The sequence below is a fragment of the Tenrec ecaudatus genome, chromosome X, assembly GCF_050624435.1.
Source record: "Tenrec ecaudatus isolate mTenEca1 chromosome X, mTenEca1.hap1, whole genome shotgun sequence".
NCBI classification, from domain to species: Eukaryota; Metazoa; Chordata; class Mammalia; order Afrosoricida; family Tenrecidae; genus Tenrec; species Tenrec ecaudatus.
The window spans coordinates 28,920,641-28,941,716 of NC_134548.1; the positions used below are offsets into that span (position 1 = coordinate 28,920,641).

Consider the following 21,076-nt stretch of genomic DNA (forward strand, 5'->3'; position numbering starts at 1 on the left):
AAGGTAGAATTCGGATCATGGTAGTTGGGGGGAGGAAGCATCCAGGATCTGGGGGAAAGCTGTGTTCTTCATTGGTACTACCTCGCACCCTAATTAACCCATCTCCTCTCCTAAACCCCTCTATGAGGGGATCTCCATTGGTCGACACGGATTGGAGTTCTTGATGACCGAAAACAATGCACATGACTTCTTTCACAGTTTTGGAGGCCAAAAGTCCAAAATCCATTTCACTGAGCAAAAATCTAGTTGTTCACAGGGCTGTGTTCCCTTTAGAGTAGTGGTTCTCAACCTTCCTAATGTCACGACCATTTAATACAGTTCCTCATGTTGTAGTGACCCCCAACCATAAAATTATTTTTGTTGCTACTGCGTAACTGTAATATTGCAACTGTTAGGTATTGGGTGACCCTTGTGAAAGGGTCATTCAACCTCTAAAGGGGTCAGAACCCACAGATTGAGAACCACTGCATTAGAGGATCTAGAATGAGTAACTTTCTTGCATTCTTTGGCTGGTGGCCCTGTCCTCCATCTCCGAAGCCAGCAGTATAGGAACTCACTTCATTTATCACATTGCCTCTCGCTGCTGTTGCCAAGTTTCCCTATGGCCCCTTCTTATAAGGCTATTGGTAATCACAAAGGGCCCATCCTAATCCAGCATAATCTCCACATCACAAAATCCTTAACACAGTCACATCTTGCGAAGCCTCTTGACATATTAGCTAACACTCACAAATTCCAGGGATTAGGACTATGACATCTTTAGGGATTATTATTCTGTCTATCTCACTGGGCTATCATAGTATTATTTTAATCTGTGGTGCCCAACCTCTCCAGTTTATCAAAATATTTCAAAGCAATTTCTTTTTCTCAAATACATCAGCTAACTAATTTATCAGGAATTATTGCCGATGTGAATATTGCGCTTCCATTATAGATAGTCTGTTGAGCTATAACAATCTGTATTTTTTTTGGCTTTTTATCAAGGTTTGACATATGAAAGGGTGAATATTGAAAATGGCAACATCTATCTGCAGTGATTTTTGTGGGAATAGTTATGTATATATAGTTTTAATCTATACCCTTTAGATTTAGTGTTTGGATTTGACTATGCCGAGAGACTGATAATAGAATTGAAATGACATAAGTCTCCCTCAGTTTTCTTTTGAATTTGTCCTGGATTTCAGGAATAACAGATTAAATTTCATATATAATTAAAGTAACTAGTCTTAGCTAGTGTTTCTTATATAATTATATGTTCTCCACCCCACCCCCAACAACCATTTATTCTACTCCTGGGATATTTTCAATAATATATTTTAATTTTAACATGTCAATTGCATGAGTTTCTTATTTTAATGTACCTCATTTTTTTGGAAGCAGACATAAAATAAAGCAAACAAACCAACAAACTGAGAAGACATACAGACTCTATGAATTATGGCCTATCTACATCTTTTTTGAATAACAAAGTCATAAATTTATCCATGACTACATTTTGTTATTACAAAAGCCTTTCAAAATTGCATTTCTGTGGATTATATGGCTTATAAGAATAGATAGATAACTTTGGATTGGATGGATATGCTAATTAATGCCACTATAGCCTGTAGCTCCCTTGATTTCATTCAATGCTTTCCAATTTTAATAAATTACAACTTGTATCAATGGCAATAATAATATGTAAACTGGAAATGTGTGCGAATGGATTTTTCTTTAATATTTCTTGCATTAAAAATACATGAACATAGCTTTTAAATAATGAGCATATTTTCTGAACGCTTCCATAAACAGGAGATTCATTGTAAAAAGAATTTCTAAGTTTTCTTATTTTTCCCCTTTCCCACTCATTTTATTGTAACCAAATACAGTATGGATTCTGAAGAAGACTAAGACGTATGATTTATTCATTAACAACACCTATAATTTATATATGAAGGTGTCTTGCTGGCATTGTTGACTGGACTGACGACTGAGAAGGGGGTGGTGCTAACACACCATCTACTCCTTGGTGCTAACACACCAGCTACTCCTTGGTGCTAACACACCAGCTACTCCTTGGTGCTAACACACCAGCTACTCCTTGGTGCTAACACACCAGCTACTCCTTATGCTACCTACTCCACGGAAATCTTATATAGGGTCCATACAAATTGAATAAACACATGGCAGTGAACTTTTTATTAATCTTATATGGACTACAAAATATTGTGAATAATAAGTCAAATGTATTGATTGTTGTGGGAACATTGAAACTCGCTTTGAATGGGCACAAAATAGTGAAATAAAAGGGGCAGAATCAGTGAGCTGCCCTCTCTCTTTTATTCTATTAACGCAGTTTTTGATGATTACTCATCATATCCAGATTTCACATTGCATTCTCCAAATTATATCTCCCACAAAGTTAAATACTGATCAGCTTAAAACACGATCTATATTAAACCTTAAGTCAGATACAGAAGTATTTATGAATAAGATTTAAGTTTCCCTTTGGATAAAAAAATGTGGATGTTTTAAAAAGCAATTTGTCTCAGAGTGTTAATCATTAAATTGTTCCTCAGCTACTCACAATTCAAATGTCGTCTTCACTGATTCACCTATCATTTTGCGATATCAATATTTTAAAATTAGCGTTTCAGGTGAGTCTAGAAACCCGGTTTATTTGATGTCGTTGCAGTTCTAGTTGCCTGATAAAACTTATAGTGGTTTTGAGGTGCCATTGAGCCAGTTGTTTCTGACTCACAGGGACCCTGAGAAGGAAACACCACCCAGGCCATGATCACAGTCATTCTTCACGTGAGCACATTGTTGTAGCCCCTGTGACAGTCCATTTATAGGTAATTTTCCTCTTTTTACGGCCCCTCTACTTTGCCAAGCATGGCGTCTTCCGGGGTAATTCTCTACTGACAATATGTCCAAAGCGTGTAAAATGAAGTCTTGCCACTCCTGTCTTGAAGGAACACTATGACTGTACTTCTTCCGATATAGGTTTGTTTGCATTTTGGCAAGCTGTGGTACTAACAAGGTTCTTTGCTAGCACCACAATTCAAATGCATTGATTCTTTTTCGATATTCCTCACTCAATGTCCGACTTTCACGTACACATGAAGCAATTTAAAATGCCATGACTAGGTCAGGCACACCTCAGTCCTCAAAGCAACTTCTTGGTTTTCAACAATCTAAAAAGTCTTATGCAGCAGATTTGCCCAATGCAATACGTCATTTGATCTCTTGACTGCTGCTTCCATGTGCATTAATTGTGGATCCACGTAAGAATTAAGACAAAATCCTTGACAACTTCTACCTTATGGTATTGGTCACCAACACTTTTCCATTGATCTCTTTCTTGGTTTTTAAATATAAAATATTTCAAGCATATAAAAATATACTTTATATGTATATATATGCTATACTATTTGAAACTTTATTCTAAATTATTATATTTTTAAAATATTGGCCATAATTCTAAAATGACTTAAGACCACTGAATTTTAATTGTGGTGCTAGAGGTGAATATGGAAATTACCATGGACTGCCAGCAGAACCAGGACATTAGTCTTGGAAGAAATACACCTGGAAAACACCTTAGAGCCAAGGCTGGTCAGGCTTTGTCTCATGTACTTAGGGCCTGTGGTCAGGAGAGCCCAGTCACTGAGGAAGGACATCAAGCTTCAGAAAGTGGAGTGTCAGCAAAAGAGAGGAAGCCCCTCAATGAGATGGATTGACACCGTGGCTGCAGCAGCGGCATCAAGCTTACTTAATAGCAGATGTGAGGATGAGCAGGCCCTGGCAGAGTTCTGCTCTGTTCACGTAGGGTCCCTATGTGCCAGAAGCGATTGGAGAACACCTAAAAACTAACAATGGATGCCGGAGGTGGCCTCACTGCCCTCAAGGCAATGCTGACTCCTAGTGAATCACTGTGGGACAGGGTCTAACTTCTCCATGAATTTCTGAGGCTGTAACTGTATGGGAGTCGAAACGCTAGTCTTTCTCTCTCTGGGCGGCTGGTGCTTTCGAACTGTTTACCTTTCAGAACACAGCCCTAGGAGCCCATAATTAAAGCACTCAGCTGCGAATGGCAAAGTCAGCAGTTAAAACCCCCAGTCACTCCAAGGGAGAAAGATGTGGCAGTCGGCTTCCATAAAAGTTGTACACCCTGGAACGTCATATGAAACAGTTCTACTCTATCGTTTAATATGGCTATGAGTCAGGATAGACTTGATGGCAATGAGAAAAGTAAGTCCGCCCACATTTTAAAACACACTAATGATATAAACCTATATGTAAATAAGCACGTGAGTAATCACTATTCATCTAATCTTATGTAAAATTTTAATGTTTGGCCATATATATGTCAATTTATTATTTTTTAAGCAAACACCATGGTTCAGATTAGATGCAATTTAGTTTTATAAAGGGACATCCTTATCCTTCAAAATTTTAAATAGTTCTTTGGCTGAAGATTTGCATATCAATTGATTTCTTCACTGTTGCTTCCATGAGCATTGATTGTGGATTTAAGCAAGATGAAATTCTTGAAAATAAAATAAATTTTTTATAAATTTGCATTCCCTCCTGTATCCACTTGTTTTCTCCTCTGTCCTATCATTTTAATCTTGGAAGTAACAGCTATTTAGAATTAGGAGTTTATGCTCATGCATGTTTAATAAGTTTCAGGTCTGTGAATATAACCATTACAATCTGTAATACAATTTTGCATAATTTAAAGTTTACATAATTATACCACATCTCTTTCTGCAACTTTTTAAAGGTTATTATGAATTTATATTTACCATGTTTAGCTCCTGTGGATCATTTTAACTATCCATTGAATAAATATTCCTCTGTTTTCATACATCAATCTACTCTGATTGGGGATTTAGCACCTCCCCTGTGGTCATTACAAATAATAGTCATGAACTTTCATGTACACGTATATAGTGAGAAGTGGCAGTGTGAGACACATGCTTGACATATTTATGGAGCCCTGGTGGTGTAATGGTTACGTGTTGGGCTGTTATCCACATGATAGGCAGTTCAAAACCAGTAGCAACTGGGCCTTCTACTCCTGTAAACAGTTTCAGTCTCAGAAACCCACAGGGGGTCGCTCTGTATAAGCATTGAATCGATGGTGGTAATATGTATAAGCTATAGATAGATTGATAGATAGATAGATAGATAGATAGATAGATAGATAGATAGATAGATATGCTTTGGATGTTACAAGGAGCCTGGAGGTACATAAAGGTCAGTAGTTCGAACCCACCAACCTCTCTGGGGGAGAAAAATTGTAGTCTCCTTCCATAAAGATTCTAGTCTTGGAAACCCAATGGGGCTCTGTTCCACAGGGCAACTATGAATTGTTATTGAATTAACTGATCAGCAGCAAGCTTGGTTTTGAGTGTCGCAGTTAAGCATTTGACTACGAACTAAGTGTTTGCTGGTTTGTGCTCACCCAGAGGCATCTCAGAAGACAAGTCTGGAAATATGCTTTTATTTTTTTTAATTTTATTTATTTATTTATTTTTGGAAATATGCTTTTAAATGGTCACATTTTTGAAATCCCCATGCAGCCATCCTCCTCAGCACAATCTGGGGTTGCTAGGAGTTGAAATCAACTTGAGGTCAATAACTACACACACACATACAAGTATATAGCTAAATTGTTTTCCAAAATATTCCTTCTGGTTGTGGCATACCCAACAGCATTGTATAAGAGTGCCCCCTTATTCACATCCTTGTCAATTCTAAACATGATGAAATTAATGTGAGTGAAATCATGTTTTAATTTGTCCTACTAAGGAAGTAGAAAGTGTTTACTGGTCATTTGAATTTGCTTTTGCTTATTTTACACACTCCCCCCCATTTCCCTACATTTCAATGTTTTCACTTATGGTGTGAACAGTTGCTCATAAATCTGGGGACTTTCTTCTCCTGTTTCATGGCTCATGTTTACTGTTTCATTTTGGCAGCATTTAGTTTTTCAAGTCTTGGGGTAGTGAAAGCTGCTGTTCATATGGGCCCTTCGTTCTTTGGACCAATTGTTTGCTGAGTCTTTGATTTTCTTCACTTGTCTTTGCTGCAGGCACAGAGAAAACAATAACAACCTCTTCGATGGTTGCACACAAGCTTTTAAGACCCGACTCAACCCAACAGGATGTATAACATTGCCTTTGTTCATTCAGTGATACCTACTGACTTAGCTGTCCCAGGAGCCTGTGGACCAGTGACTCATTCCCTCAAACATTTGATAATGACTAAAAAGTTTCCTTAACTAAGGGCCTGCTTGCTCTACATCCAGGACCATTCCTTCATGGTCATATGATCTTAGGCCCTATTTCCCCCAGGGACCTCTCACTCCTTTCAATAATCCAAAGCCATATCTAGTTTTTCAGGCAAAATAAATGCCAAATCGTGACTAAAAATTAGATATATTATATTCCTGTGCAATTCATTAACACAAAATGATGGATACAGTACCACTCACAAGATAATAATTATATTTATTAAAATATTCATTAGTTGTATAACAAAGTTACTATGGACTAGTTTTGGCCACAGATTTAAATAATATGCATTATTTTTCTTCAATTCCTTCAACAGTTTAAGTGAATAGGTAAACTAATTTGTAACTTATTTATGGCTAAATTCAAAGAATTCTCAAATCCAAGGCATTAGGCCAGGATTATTTTACCCTTCATCTCTTCCAATATCCTAAATTGGCTTTCACCTGGCCTCAATTGATTGATGATTTATAAGCTAGAGTATGATTTGTAATATCTCATCTAGATCTAGCGGCCTATGGTTTTCAGAACTTTCTGCTGTTGATTATTCCATATGGTACACATGTAAGGTCTTCTTCTTGGGTGAAAACTGTCTTACCTGACCTTGATGTGCCATTTGATTTTTTTTTGTTTTACGTTGAAATATAGCAATTCCTCTGCTGTTTTTTTCTTAAAAGAATATTTTTAGAGAGAAGACCGATTCTCACATTATTCCAAACACTTCAATATAGGCCTATCAATATGTTAAATTGTTATGAGAATTTTTGGTGTGTGTGTGTGTGTTGTGTATGTGTGTGTGCCAGGAAATAATTTGGTGGTAAAACAAACACCTGATTTATTGGAAAATATTGGCATCTTATAAACATGGACTCAATAAGTCACGTTCCACAGGTCTTGCCTCTGAACTGCAGCTCCTACAATTGCCAAGAAGTGTGATAGAAGATAGCTTAGAAGTTTGCATGTGCAGTTATCAACCATTTAAAAGAAGAAATGATATAAAATCCCTTTTTATTACCAGTGAGCTTGCACATAGACATAATAATGGTATTGGGGGATTGGGGTGTAAGTCATTAATATTCAAACTTGTATTCTTTGGATAAGAAAAGCTTTAATTCTATTGTTTCACAATAAGATAGATGTGTGGAGCATAGATTGTATTTCTTAAGAGGTGTGATGCCAGCTAAAGCAATTTTGGATAAGTGTGAATTTAAAACCATGTTTTCTAATGCTTTGAATGTTCAATTATTATATGTAGATCATTGGCATAAAGGCAACTGCTCGTGGCATTCATATTTTATGCTGACATAATTGTTTACCTGTTCCAAGTGTTCTAAACTCAAAATTTACTGTTACTGACTCCATTGTGATCCATAGTAACCCTTTGGGATGATGTAGAATTTTTACAGTTACTGAGTCCATTGTGATCCAAAGCAACCCTTTGGGATGATGTAGAATTGCCCTTGTGAGTTTCTGAAGTTGTAACTCTTGATGGAGGAGGAAAGCCTCATGTTTCTCTCATGGAGTGGCTGGTGGTTTCAAACAGCTGATCTAGTGGCTAGCAGCCCATCACATAACTCATTACACCACCAGGGCTTCTTTGTTACAAATACTAGCCATTGCTTTTTTGTTGTTGTTTTGTTTCTCCCTTATATGAGAAAAATTACATTATATCATCTAATTACATATAAGAATTATTTCCTACCTTAATTAAATATGATCACAATCATATTCATTCTTCAAACTAATGATTGCCTTTATTATAAAAAAATCTTTTTTTAAAATTATATATAAAACTCAAATCTAATTTATGAGATAAGCTCAAATGTTTTAATTATTTGTTAGCTAGCCACATCATTTTTGAGTATGAATATTTAAAATAAATCATGCACTTTCATATGTATAAAATGACCCAAAAGAGTAGCAGACGACCATTTTGAAAACATGCTTTTTTTCTTGAAGGCTGTAAGGTCTTAGTCCCACCACTGAGCTTGTTGCTGCAGGACAGAAGCAGCCAGAGACACTAGGTAAAAGAACAGATCTGGCTGTGTTCCCGTGAACCTTATTTTCAAATACTCTGCTCCGCAATATGGAGCCCTGATGACATAGGGATTGCTTGTTGGGCTTGACACCCGCAAGCTTAGCAGTCAGGAACCACCAGCTACTCCTCACGAGAAAAATGAGACTTGCCACTTCCGTAAAGCTACAACATTGGGCTCAAGCGTAGGAGCAATTGAAAGGCTGTCACAAGTCTGGGCAGTGTTTCCTTCTGTGAAGTGTAGAGTTCGAACCAACTCGAAGGCACCTAACAACAACAACAACAAGGAACCGTTGCCTTGGAAACTCATTGGAGCAGTCCTATGGGGTCGCCATGATTCAGCATCAGCTTCCGGGCAGTGACTGAGTGAGTGAGATGACTGGTGGACAATAATTTTCTGAATGCGGCCCTTAAAAAAATCTCCTGGCGTAGTCTTATTTTAAGAATCAGAATTATTATTTTGTCTTTGTAAAAATGTGCTCTGTCTCTCCATAGACATTTTGAAACTGATACTTTTAAAAGAAAATATTTGTAACTTCGTCTGAAAAAGTAACCTAAATAGCTTTCATTTCGATTATTTGAAGGGCAACACAAGATGCTAGCTTTCATTTATCAGTCTATTTAGCTAAACCTATCTCCTCTTACCTGGTGGTGCTGTCGGGTAACCATTGCACTGCTAACCACAACGTCAGGGGTTCAAAACTATCCCCAGCTCTTCAGGAGGAAGATGGAACTGTCTGCTTCATTTGGGAGATGGAGACTACTAGATGGTCGTGGGCTTTTTGTGTTTTGTTATTTGTATGTGCTCTTACCACTAGACAAGCTATTATTATAGACTTAAAGTAATTGTTATATATATATATATAATACATTTCTCCCAGAATATAGTAGAATTTCATAAAAATACCTATACATCATTGAACTTTAGGCTTTATGTCTTAACCCCAAATAAAGGATTGGGCTTGATTTCTCCAAGTTGTCTTAAAATCTATTTCTCCATTTCCACAGGTGTGCCATCATTTGCCAGTAGATGGCGTGCCATTGTTCTCTTTTTAAAATGCTTGCATGATGAATGTCATTTCTCCAAGAGATCCTATACTCTTTGAAAGTCACTTCTAGTTTCACTACGAAAAATGTCTCTTTCAATCAATGCCAGTGAGAAGTAAATCAACGTTAGAATGATTGCAGGACGCCTTGTTTGTCATTGAAAGGCGAAGATTTTTACCTCACTTGTGATCTTTGCATTTGCTTAGAAAGGACAGAGGGGCAGCATTTTTTGGACTAGGCTGTCCCTTATTTGTGAATTCTCCCCAACTTGGCAGAATGGCAGCTTGCTTTCAATGCTACACTCTAAGTCTAAAGAGATTAGTGAACATTGTACGCAAGTGTCCAGGATATCACCAGTCTTGCTCTCTTCTTAATTTTATTATAGATTCAACTTTGCCAGAAAGGGAATGATCCAAAAATCTTCTAGCACCCCATCTCATTATGGTACTGTTTGTAAAGGGAAAAAATAGCTTTAAAATGTATGTAAGCCAGAATTGGGTCATGGAGTTGCTTCCCAAATGTTGAATTTCAGTTTTCATTGGCATTGCTTCTTTCACCTCATGAAAATGCAGACGGTACTAATATCAAGATAGAACAACTTCCCCCTGCCTCCGTCTTCAATGCTGGCTAGCATATTAGTCCATAACAAGAGAGTATTGAAAGTAGCCAGACCCACTGACATTGAGTTGAATCTGACTCATGGCCATCCTAGAACATGGAGTCTTTATGGGAGAAGGCAGCCTGGTGGGTTTGAACTGCTAACCTCGAGGTTAATCGGCCAACTCCTAACTCACTAAGCCATTCGGGCTCCACCACAGTGCCTCCAGAGCTCCAATGGTAGTGGATGGCAAAACCACTTGGTTTTTCCCTTCATAAACCCCTCTGAGATTGTGCCTGTGCAGTGGGTCCCTATTTCTTGGAGCTTGTTTTCCCTTTCCCCACCTCCTTTGGAGCGGTTGTAGTGAAGCAGCCAGAAGTTGACAACATGACCCCCACCTCATCTGTAGAGATGAAAACAAGCATTGGCTTCTGGCCCAATGTGAACTTCTTTTGAGTCCAGTCTCAAGATTTGCCAGTTGGGAACTAGGAAATGGTCATCTAGTGAAATTCAGAATAATTAAACATAAATGATGAAAACTTGCCAGCTATTGTTGTGTGTGTGCCCTTGAATCAATTCCAACTCAGATCAAGACTGGAGAACAGAGCAGGTCTGCCCCAGCCAGTTGCCAGAGCCATGCTTGTCCAGGAGCCAGTTGCCAGGTTGTTTGTTTTCCTACATAGAGGCTAGTCAGTTAGAACTGACTTTTGGCTTAGTAGCCAAGTGCTTAACCTTTGTGCCACTAGGTGTCTTTTTTTTGCGTGCAAACTGTTGATAGTAGCTTCTCTCTGACATGAAATATTGTATTAGTACATATTTGTGAGTTCAAACATGTAACAAACACATGGACAAAAGCAGAACTGAGATACAATGAACAGCTCCTGGCTCATCTGTCATGCTTGAATCGATGGCTCCAGTTCACCCGGGCACCCAGCTGGACCTTTCCCCTGGGGCTCTGGGGAAACAGTCATGTACCATTTTAATTAACTCCACTTATTAGCAAAGCTAGTGCATTTTGGTGTCCATCAAGTACAATCAAAGGAAAGAATTGTGAAGCTTCCCTGTGCCTTCTACAAAAGGGAGGCTGTCACAATGACTGCAGGCTTTTTCTCTTACAAAACATGATGCTGAATTATTCAATTGAATCAGCTTGCTGAGACAGTCTCTTCAGAGAAAGAGATCACAAGATTTTTCCTTTTCTTTCCACCAAGATTTTTGTGTACCTTCCACAAACCAGGCAGCAGTATTCAGTAGGCACCGAAAGGCAAATGCAGAAGCAAGTTTCTAGCCTGCTGAAGGAGTGGTACGTTAGGGACATAATCACAGAAATGAGTTGGCGCATGGGAGAAGGGACGATCAGGGATCCAGATAGAGGGAGCACTCTATGGGAAAGCCACAGATCGTGGAACAGCATGGCTGGGACAAAGAATTGCAGTGATGTTTCCGTTGTTATGATTGTTTTCCCACAAAGCCTAAAAGTGTCATTTCTGTTATCGGATTGCCATAGTTAATTGTAATGCAGAATGAATGCCCTCTGTTTTTCATTTCCTGTTCGAATCATTTTCAACACTGTCCTTAGCATTTCTGAAGACAGACATGAAGTCTACCATGTCATTGGCACCTCCACTTGTTAAACAAGTGCAATGAAGACAATGCGAAAGAAATGGTCTTTGCAGGCATATTCATGCATTCACAATGGGACAAACAGGGGATTAGTGAAGTCCAACTCAGCACCTTGTTCTTATTTGCTGTGGAGCTGATTTGGGCTCATTGTGACCCCATGTGTTTCGACTTCATTAGTCTTGGCTATCTCAGCTCTGTCTCACTTAGGTGAGGTCACACAAAGATGTGTGTGCCTGGAATATTGGGGGTGTTCATCTCCATCCAGAATTTATAGGAAACATCACTATCCTTACTCAGGTATACATAGGGGCCAAGGACAAGAGGTTCTTTTGGGCTAGTGTGTCTCCATTCATCAGTTGCAATCAATACTACTGTAACATTTCAGCAATAGTTTATCAGATGGTCCGATGATATAATGACATCATACAGAAATCTTATCTGTTGGTGACACTTCCAAGTATTTGAGTGATCAATGAATTATTTCGATATGTACACAAAGAAATGAGTTGCCATGGCACTGGTAATATGTTGTCTTGACTCAGCATAAAATGATACTTTTAATCACCATGATTCATCCCGTAAGACAAATGAATAAAAATGATCTTGTTTAACATTTAGCCAGGATGCTTCCATTGGCCAAGATGTGCTGGTGTTGCTAAAGGAAATACGTTTATTGACAAAAATAGGATGATCCCTGTTTTTAATGGTTTATAGCATTGTACAAAGATTACTGAATAATTGCAACGATTCACACATAATCGATAGGCAACAAATCCAGCGGTCTTCAGAGAAGTGTTTTATTAGCATGTGTTCTTTGGGGTTATATCTTAGCATTGATAAATGTGTGGCACTCGTGATGCCTGCCATTACTGATGAAGGCCCATCAATGATCCGATGCACTGGCTACACTTGGTATTGGGTCAGTGGAGAGAGCTAGCTCAGCAATGTTGTGACTTCTGGCATTCTCCAGCCACTATGCACTTTGGGGATGGAAAGGGTGAGGTTTTCTTATATAAATGTGAGAATTCAGGTGCACATTTAGAGGTGTGGCACTCAGGCAGAATTTCTAAGAACCTTCTCTGTGCTCCCCAAAGACTGTCCATACCTACCTCCATTGCGATGCTTTTGACTTTGTTTTATCATGAATTCTCTTTCAAAACCATTAGGTTACCAGCTTTTTAAGTACATTATATAAGGTTTGGGAGCTCTGGGGGCATATTGGCTATGCATTGGAATTCTAACTAAAAGATCAGCCATTTGAAACCACCTGCTTATCCTCAGGAAAATTATTTGGCTTTCAACTTACATAAGCAGGGTCCCTCTAAGTCAGACTCTGACTTGATCACAGTAAGTTATTGAATTTTATGTAAATTGTTATTGGTATTATTAATTATGTAGTGCCTAAGACGTGCTTGTTAACTTCAATACACCGTGTAAAAGCCGGTTGATCATGCTTTAATATCCTATGAGCGATGTCGAGGGAAGAAGACAATATATCTGAGCACCACTGGAGTCATTGAATGCCCTGGAGTTTCTTTCTGCCAGGGAAATGTGCATTGAACTGGTTTAGAAATAATAATTCTGATGGCACCTTATTGAGAGATGCACAGGGGAAGCTAGTCCTAGACTGAGGAAGTGTCTTTTCATTTATGATTACATAATTGATGCCTTTGAGACGTCTCCAGAACCTACAGTTTTAGAAAGGACTTGCTGCCTGCAAGTTGTGTTGTTAGGCCCAAGGTCAGCCATCTGAAATCCCCAGTTGCTCCACTGGGCCAAGATCAAGCTTTGTACTCCCATGAAGATTTGCAGCTTTGGAAACCCACAGGGGCAATTCTTCTCTGTCCCATAGGGTTGCTCTGATTTGTAATTGATTTAACGCCGTGGGTTGGCTTTCTTTTTTCTTTCTGTTTTTCCCCCTTTGATATGCTTGTAAATTCTTAGATACTAGATTGACCCTATTCAATTAATTTAGGTGATACCAGAAGGTTTTTTTTAAATACAAATGAAGTAATGCAGAAAGGAGAATAGTGTTTATAAAGTGTACAATTTTGCAATTGATTCTTTTTCATTAATTAGGCAGCCACAAGTATGGAACTCTATCTTTGTCCAGAAAATCAAGTGTCATGTTGTAGTTTTACATAGTAGATCTTCTAAAGAAATTAAGTTTCTGGTTTTTTTCCTGATAGAATGATATTACTATACCTAATTCTTTCTGAGAAAAGGTGCTATGTTTTACTTCCTCTAATTACAATTGATTATGATTTCATCTAAAAAATTATCTCCTTTTGATAGACTTTAGAGCTTTTCCTAGATTGGATGGCTATTCCAAAGTTGTATCTACAATGTGTTTTTCAAGTGGCCTAAGCTATTCAATTGAAATATTTTCAACCCTATTTGCGTTCATCAGCACTCAATATATTGGGGACATTCTTCTGCTTTCTTTCAACACTTATTTAGAAAGAATGCACTTAAACAACTCTAGAAAATCTCTATTAGTTCATATTAATTTGGGAGAATGCATGTGTATATTGAAGGAGTTTGCTGTTAAGTTGTGTGATTCAAGCTTTGTGCAGTCATCTGAAGTGATGTCCAAGGCTAAGAAATGCATAATAGCTTTCTAATTGAAGTCCTTCATGTCCAGTAAGAAACAAGATGTTTCAATGCAAAGGGGGAATCGATCAGGTGGTTGGAAAAGTTTGTTGCCTTTAGTAAAATGAACATTCACTGACAGGCATATTAAATGTATTCATCTGTAAAACAAACAGTACATAATATGCCTGTTTTCATGATTCAAACAAAACTTTCATTTTCAGACCAGATTTTGTGAGATAATGGCAAACAGAAAGATAACATATGGGAAACCTACATAAACATGTACAATTTAGCCCCAAATCATAAGAATCACCAATATTTCCAGTTAATTGTTAATATCTTATTTGAATGGAACAATTTACCATTCCATATTAAGTAGTTTCTCAGGATGTTACGTAAATGGATAACAGACTTAAATATTTACGTCTGCTGTGTTGTTTCATACTTCTAAAAATGTTAAGACGTATTGAAATAATACATATTTGGTTTTAGACTGTTGAATCATAGGCGTCTTAACTATTAAAACCATGTTCCTGTGATCTGTATTTCTATTGTGACAGGTATAATACCGGTAAATGGAAGCATTAGATTGTGACCTTTGAATAACTCAGTACGGATCCTCAGTGTAATTGCCTTGGGGCTCATGTTTGTGACTTTACATTTATTTCCAGTACAATTTTTATCTATTTGAAAAGATGTAGCATATGTCTCCGGTATCCTGTTATAATAGTTAAGTGTGATTATAGCTGGTGAAATCATTTTCTAGACACAAAACTGGATTCCAGTAATATTTTGTATGCTGCTAAACACTACAAAAAGGAGTAAAATTTAGTATGAAGGGTCAGAGTGCTGTCTTCCCTTGATCTTTCCAATAAATTCGTATCATTTTCAACAGAACACCTAGGTGTTAATTAATGTGACATCAAACCCAAGTCCAAGCTCACCTTACTTTGGCTGAGTTTTTATATGAGTTTTAAGTCCCTTCCATTCAATTTTAAAATGATGCCTCAAGCTTGTGAAATCCTTCAGGAGCTTAAATAGGAGGCTGATATGGTTTTAGTTAGGATTTTTAATAAGCAATTTAATTTATTTCAGTGATTTCAGTTCCACTTAAGGTACATATACTTTCTTGGCCTGTGGCACTTGGAAAAAAAGCATGCATTTAAAAATTAAAAGTGGTCATGTTCATAAGATCATAAGGATGTTATTACTCTAGTAATAGTGGTATCCAGTGGTTTTGAAGTAGCATTCTTCTTCTTATGCTGATGATGTCTTGTGTGTTCGGTTTGTTGTCTATGAAGACCAGATGCAACATTTATGGCCTTTACATGGGTGACAGTTTCAGATGTAAAAAGGAAATGATGTTATTTTTTAGTATGTACGAGGGCCTTCAAAAAGTTCATGTAAAATCCCATGGTCTTTTAATTACATTTTGCCACCAACTTTTTGAAGCCCCGTACTAATCATTTTGTATCGTTCAATCCCATGCCACAAACATTGGACAGCTACATTCTACCCATTCATGGTAGCACCTGCAAGATTTCTAAACTTTTTTGAATTTTCTCAAACACTGCTAGTTGGGTGATAGATTGGTACCACCATTTTGCAAATTTCTTTGTCAGTATTTATTAAACATGAATATTAACTTATGCATATTCCTTCTAGGAAGATGAGTGTATCTCACAGAAACATAGAGGACATGAACAATAATGTTCATAGTCATACTGCTGGTAATAACCAAAAATTAGAATAAAATCTACCTACAGGTCTATCAATAGTACAGAGTGTAAATAAGTAGGTCTATGAACAGTAAAATATAAAAATAAATAGAATATTTATATCAATAAAATTGAAGGGATGCTAATTGCACATCATAATATGATAAATCTCACAAAACAATATTGTGTGCATGGATGTAGATCAATATAGTGCATAATATATCATCTCATATATATACATTTCAGAAACAGTGGAATTAATCAATGTGGTTAGAAATCAGGATAGTGATGACCCTTGATGAATGGAGTGGTAAAGGGGAGGGGACATTAGAAGAGCATCTTCGATACTGACTTAATATCTCTAGATATACTATGCTTTGATCTGGGGGCTGGTAATGCAAATGCGTTTCAGTTTGTGGAAATTCATTAAGATCAATGCTGACGATTTGTGCATGTTATTTACTTCCATAGAAAAGCCACTTCTTGAAAACTCCTGGGGGTGAATGTGGCTGACGAAGTGGAAGCTTTTATTTGTGCTTGTATGAAATTCTTAGAGCTGTTCTAACAAATTACCACAAACTGGATGGCTTAAAACAACAAGAATTTATTCTCTCACAGCCCTGGAGGCCAGAAATTTAAAAACAATGTGTCAGCAGCTTTGTTTCCTTCTGGAGATTTTAAGAATTTGGTCCAAGCCTCTTTCTTAGCATCTGGTGGTTATCAGCAAACCTTGGCATTCTTTGGCTTGTAAATACATTACTTCAATCTCACATTACCCCTATCTTCATGTCCTCTCCACCTCTGTATTTCTCATCTCTCATTTCTTCTAAAGACATTTTGATTGACATCAAGGTTAATCCAGGTCTTCCTGAATGAAATTCTTAATGATACCTGAAAGTCTTTCCCCCTCAATATGGTCACATCTGCAGGTTTCCAGTAGGCATGCCTTTTAGAGAACCAAACTACCATTCAACACAGCACAGTTCTCTTTCCCAACACCATAATAACAGAACTCTAAAAATAAAGCACAGTATACGAATGGGAAAAAACAGATATTACATTTTTATGGGATTTTGGAAGATGAAAAATGAAAGTTAGTTTAATTAGAGTCATGTAAAAAATTGAGATTGGGTGTCAATAAGAAACAACTCTGGCCCTTTGCATCAGGAGATCAAATGCTTTGAAAATGATTAGGGCAAAGAATGTACAGATGTGCTTTAAGCAATTGATGTATGTATATGTATGGATTGTGATAAGAGTTGTATGAGTCCCTAATAAAATGTTAAAAAAAGAAAAGAAACAACTCAGGATAGGCTCAGGAGTTTGAAATACCAGGTACCTCTGAATATAGCAGTGAAAGACATTTAAAAAGCAATATGTGGTTGAAAGTCTGTGGAAGAAATTTAAATCCTCAAATCTCTTTAGCAACCCTGACAGCCAAGAGATACATCCCCCTCCAGAACATCACACTACTCAAGATATATGAACCCTTGCTATATGATTCTAACTTCTGTTTCTTAATTTGCGACGCTGTCTAGCCATCCTTGTGGCTAATACACTAATCTTGCAAAGGCTCAACACAAAATGGAATCTTTCCCAAATAAGGGATAATATCTTCATGTATCCTTAGGTGTAGGAAAACGTTCTTCACCTAGACAGAAATCACTATAAAAATAAAAGTAAAATCTTACCACATTATAGTTCTATACAATTATAAAGAAAAAGAAATAATAAACGTCAAGTATAAGAAGACAAGTGACAGAGTGGCAAAGCTTATTTACAGTGGAAAACATAACAAAATATTAGTCTAAATCCATAAAGAATCACACCTCAACAAGAAGGTTATAAATATTAGTTTTTAAAAAGTATTGCTCTAGGGCTCCAGTTCCTGCACATTCACGTTTAGTCTCAGTAATATATATGTATTATTATCCAATAAAATGTGTCTCAGTGGGTGGCTACAAACAAGTGATCCCAGTAATACACTTAGGTGTAAGGTGCTTTCAAAACACTGAAAAGGCCCAATCCAAAGAGTGATTTTCAAGGGCATCCCAGGGTGGGCCAGTTTCCTTCTAAACAAATCGGTTCAGAAGTTTATGACAACTGTTTGTTTGTTTTTTTTGGGGGGGTGGTTGCACAGTTATCACCTTGATGGATGCTCTCCAACGATACAGGGTGATCACGGCATATCATTAGAGAACATTTTTAGAAAAAACTAAAAACAATACTGGAGAGAAAGGCCAAGAAAGTTACGCTGAGTTTTTTTTTTTTTCCTTCCCATCGCGACAATGCAGCTGCTCATTCTCCAAGGGGAATAAGGGTAAATTATAGACATAGACATAGAATTCTTCGAGGAAGGGTTAGAGAAATGGAAATACCTTCAGAGGTAGATAGACCTAGCATGTGTCAAAAAAATAATAGTTTTGCAGTTTGATATTTTCATTTAATAGAAGTTCAAGGATTTTGTAATAATGCTTCTTACCTTTGAATTTTTAAAAATTCTGTGTGTGTGTATGTGTGTGTAATATATATCCAAATTAAGGTGACTCTTGAGTTGGAATCATCTGAAAGGCAGCCAGTTTGGTCACTTACAATTGTTCATTGATGGAAGTGCAAGTAGAAAATCGGAATGGAAATATCCACCCCAAAGTGTTTGTCTATCAATTTGGAAAGGGGACCCTGCCTGTAGTTTCAGAGGAAAGCACTCCACATGGGTTACTTAATTTGTTGATATAGACCCCATTATAACTCATTCTCACCCCAGGGAATGAGTAGACCTGTCCCATGGCATTTCCAAGGCTCCAATCCGAAAAACAGGAAATGGTTTCTTCTCCCTCATGAGGATCAGCTGATGGGCACAATGTGCTACCCTTTCAGTCATCAGGGAGACGTTTAACCACTGTGCATCCAGGGCACCTTTCATAATGCCTAATTAAAAAATAATTAGGAGAAAATATGACAGAATTATAGATCTGGTTGGGAAGTGTGTGTGTGTGTGTGTGTGTGTATTATTTTCTCAGTATATTTTAGGGTTTTTTTCTTTTTCAAAATTGAAAAAAAGGTGACAGGTTTTCTATAAAATATTTTTGACCTCTTTAAGCCAAAAAATATCTTTTTCTCTCTTCTGTGTGCCTCTAACACTCTATTCTGCTTCCCGAGTTTACCTCTTCCATGAAATTGAACAGTTATTTATGGAAAGATTGATGCCTTCTTTCCTTTTGTATTCCTTTATAATACCTTGCCAGACATCGACTATACCGTAAACTCCCCAGTGAGGTTTTGCTATGCACTCTACAAAGGTCAATTCCTACTCATAATAACCCCAAAGGATTGACCCCTAACTACAACTGCCATTGTGTGTTTCCAAGCCTCATCTTTCTCCTGAGGAGCTGCTGGTGGTTTTGAACTACTGACCTTGCAGTTAACAGCCTGACAAAATCCCAATACAAAACACTAAAATGAGTTATACATAAATACTTGTTTTTTATAGGTATCTCTAGAGAGATATTAAATTATTTTCTTACATTCTTCCCTGTGTAATGGACTTATGTTTTATGCAAACTTGCCATATTTTTAATGAATCACTAATAAAAGTGCTCATATAGATTTTTAGGTCAATATTCTCTTGCATATTTAATATGTTTTGGACTCTTAATTACCTCAACCATCCTAGACTTACCTGTTCACTAAAAGGAACTCTTTTTTCTGGTTCTTTTACGTACAATTTATTCTAGACTATTGAATGGAATGAGGCACTATTCTTGGTTACTTCCTTCTTGAACTTTGATTTGATTTCCTACTTTTATAATGACAACTCCCTTTTGTCAAGACTCATCAATATTTGTTGAACATTTACTAGGTGCACAGAAACTTTCAGAAACGAATGCTGCCCATTCATTTAGTTGTTAAGCAGAGCTTGACTCCATCTGACATTCGCTTTGCATCCTCCTCTTTAATTTTAAAGAGCATGCCTTTAATTTATCCACTCTCATCAGTAAAACATTTGCTTTTGTCTTTTATATTTTCAAAGTTATATGAATTTGTTCAATTGAACAATACCCTCAACAAGGAAAGATTTTGAACATACGTATGGTGGATATGTAAGGGCACAGGTGAGCTCGTTTGCTTGCCATATGAATATATTAAATATCCTATATGGAATTATCTTCTATCAAAGGAATTGCTAGTGAGGATTACAAGTGTGCTGATCATGTATCTATAAAGTGGTAAAGATAGGTAAATCTATTTTATGAATAGCTATTTCATGAGTAGTTAAATATTATTCCAGAAAGTGTATGATAGTTTCTAAAAATGCTGCTTTGTTTTCAGTTTATTTTCCTGACGCTTCTGACTGAGAACTAGACATATTGGGCTTCCATTGACCCCTTCGATTGCTAACCAGCTTTTCTTTGAAACAATACTGGGATGATGCAGAGTTAGAGGGTTGATCCATGTGATAAATGGACTCTACATAACTACATGGCGTGATGCCTTTTATAATCTGATATGACAACTTATCTTGGCACTTTGAGAGCTTGGTCTCTGGTTTCTTTTCACGCATACCTCAAAAGATATGCTGATGATAGCACTGACTTTTCAGAGTGATCTTTTAATCAAAATAAGCATTTTAAAAAAACGGAGTTGAAATAAACAAACACCCCTCTCCCCCGCCCCACTCACACACACACACACACACACACACACACACACACACACACACATGGGTTTGATGTTAGGATGGGCAGGAAAAACCTCGGGAAAACTTGCCGACTTGGCAGAAGAAGCAAGTCACACACACACACACACACACACACACACACACACACCTTCAGAGGAGCAGAAACACCCAGCAGATTGCATTCATTATATCGCCAACAGAGCTCATGGGATCATTGGTCAGCTCTTTGCTAATGATGTCAAGGCTGCCCCTCAAAGAAAATGTACCTAGCTAAAATTCAAATATCCTATACCCAAAGTAGGAGTGGTATATCACAGATGGCCATATTTTCAGATAGGAGTTGATTGACAGGTGCTTGACATTTTGCAGACCCTTATACTTGAACAAATACACTTTGAGGTTTCAGAAGGGCTTTGGAAATCCTGCTCAGCCCCTGGCATCTTTTGGACCCGTTCATGATCTCTGATCCAGCTGTGCAATGCAAAGCAATGGAGCGGAAGA

At 37.4% G+C, this 21,076-nt stretch overlaps 1 protein-coding gene across 1 annotated transcript in view; it reads left to right on the top strand.

Moving 5' to 3' along the window:
- The window catches only part of IL1RAPL1 (interleukin 1 receptor accessory protein like 1), a 756,675-nt gene that overhangs the window by 353,877 nt on the left and 381,722 nt on the right, over positions 1–21,076 (top strand). The window lies entirely within an intron of this gene.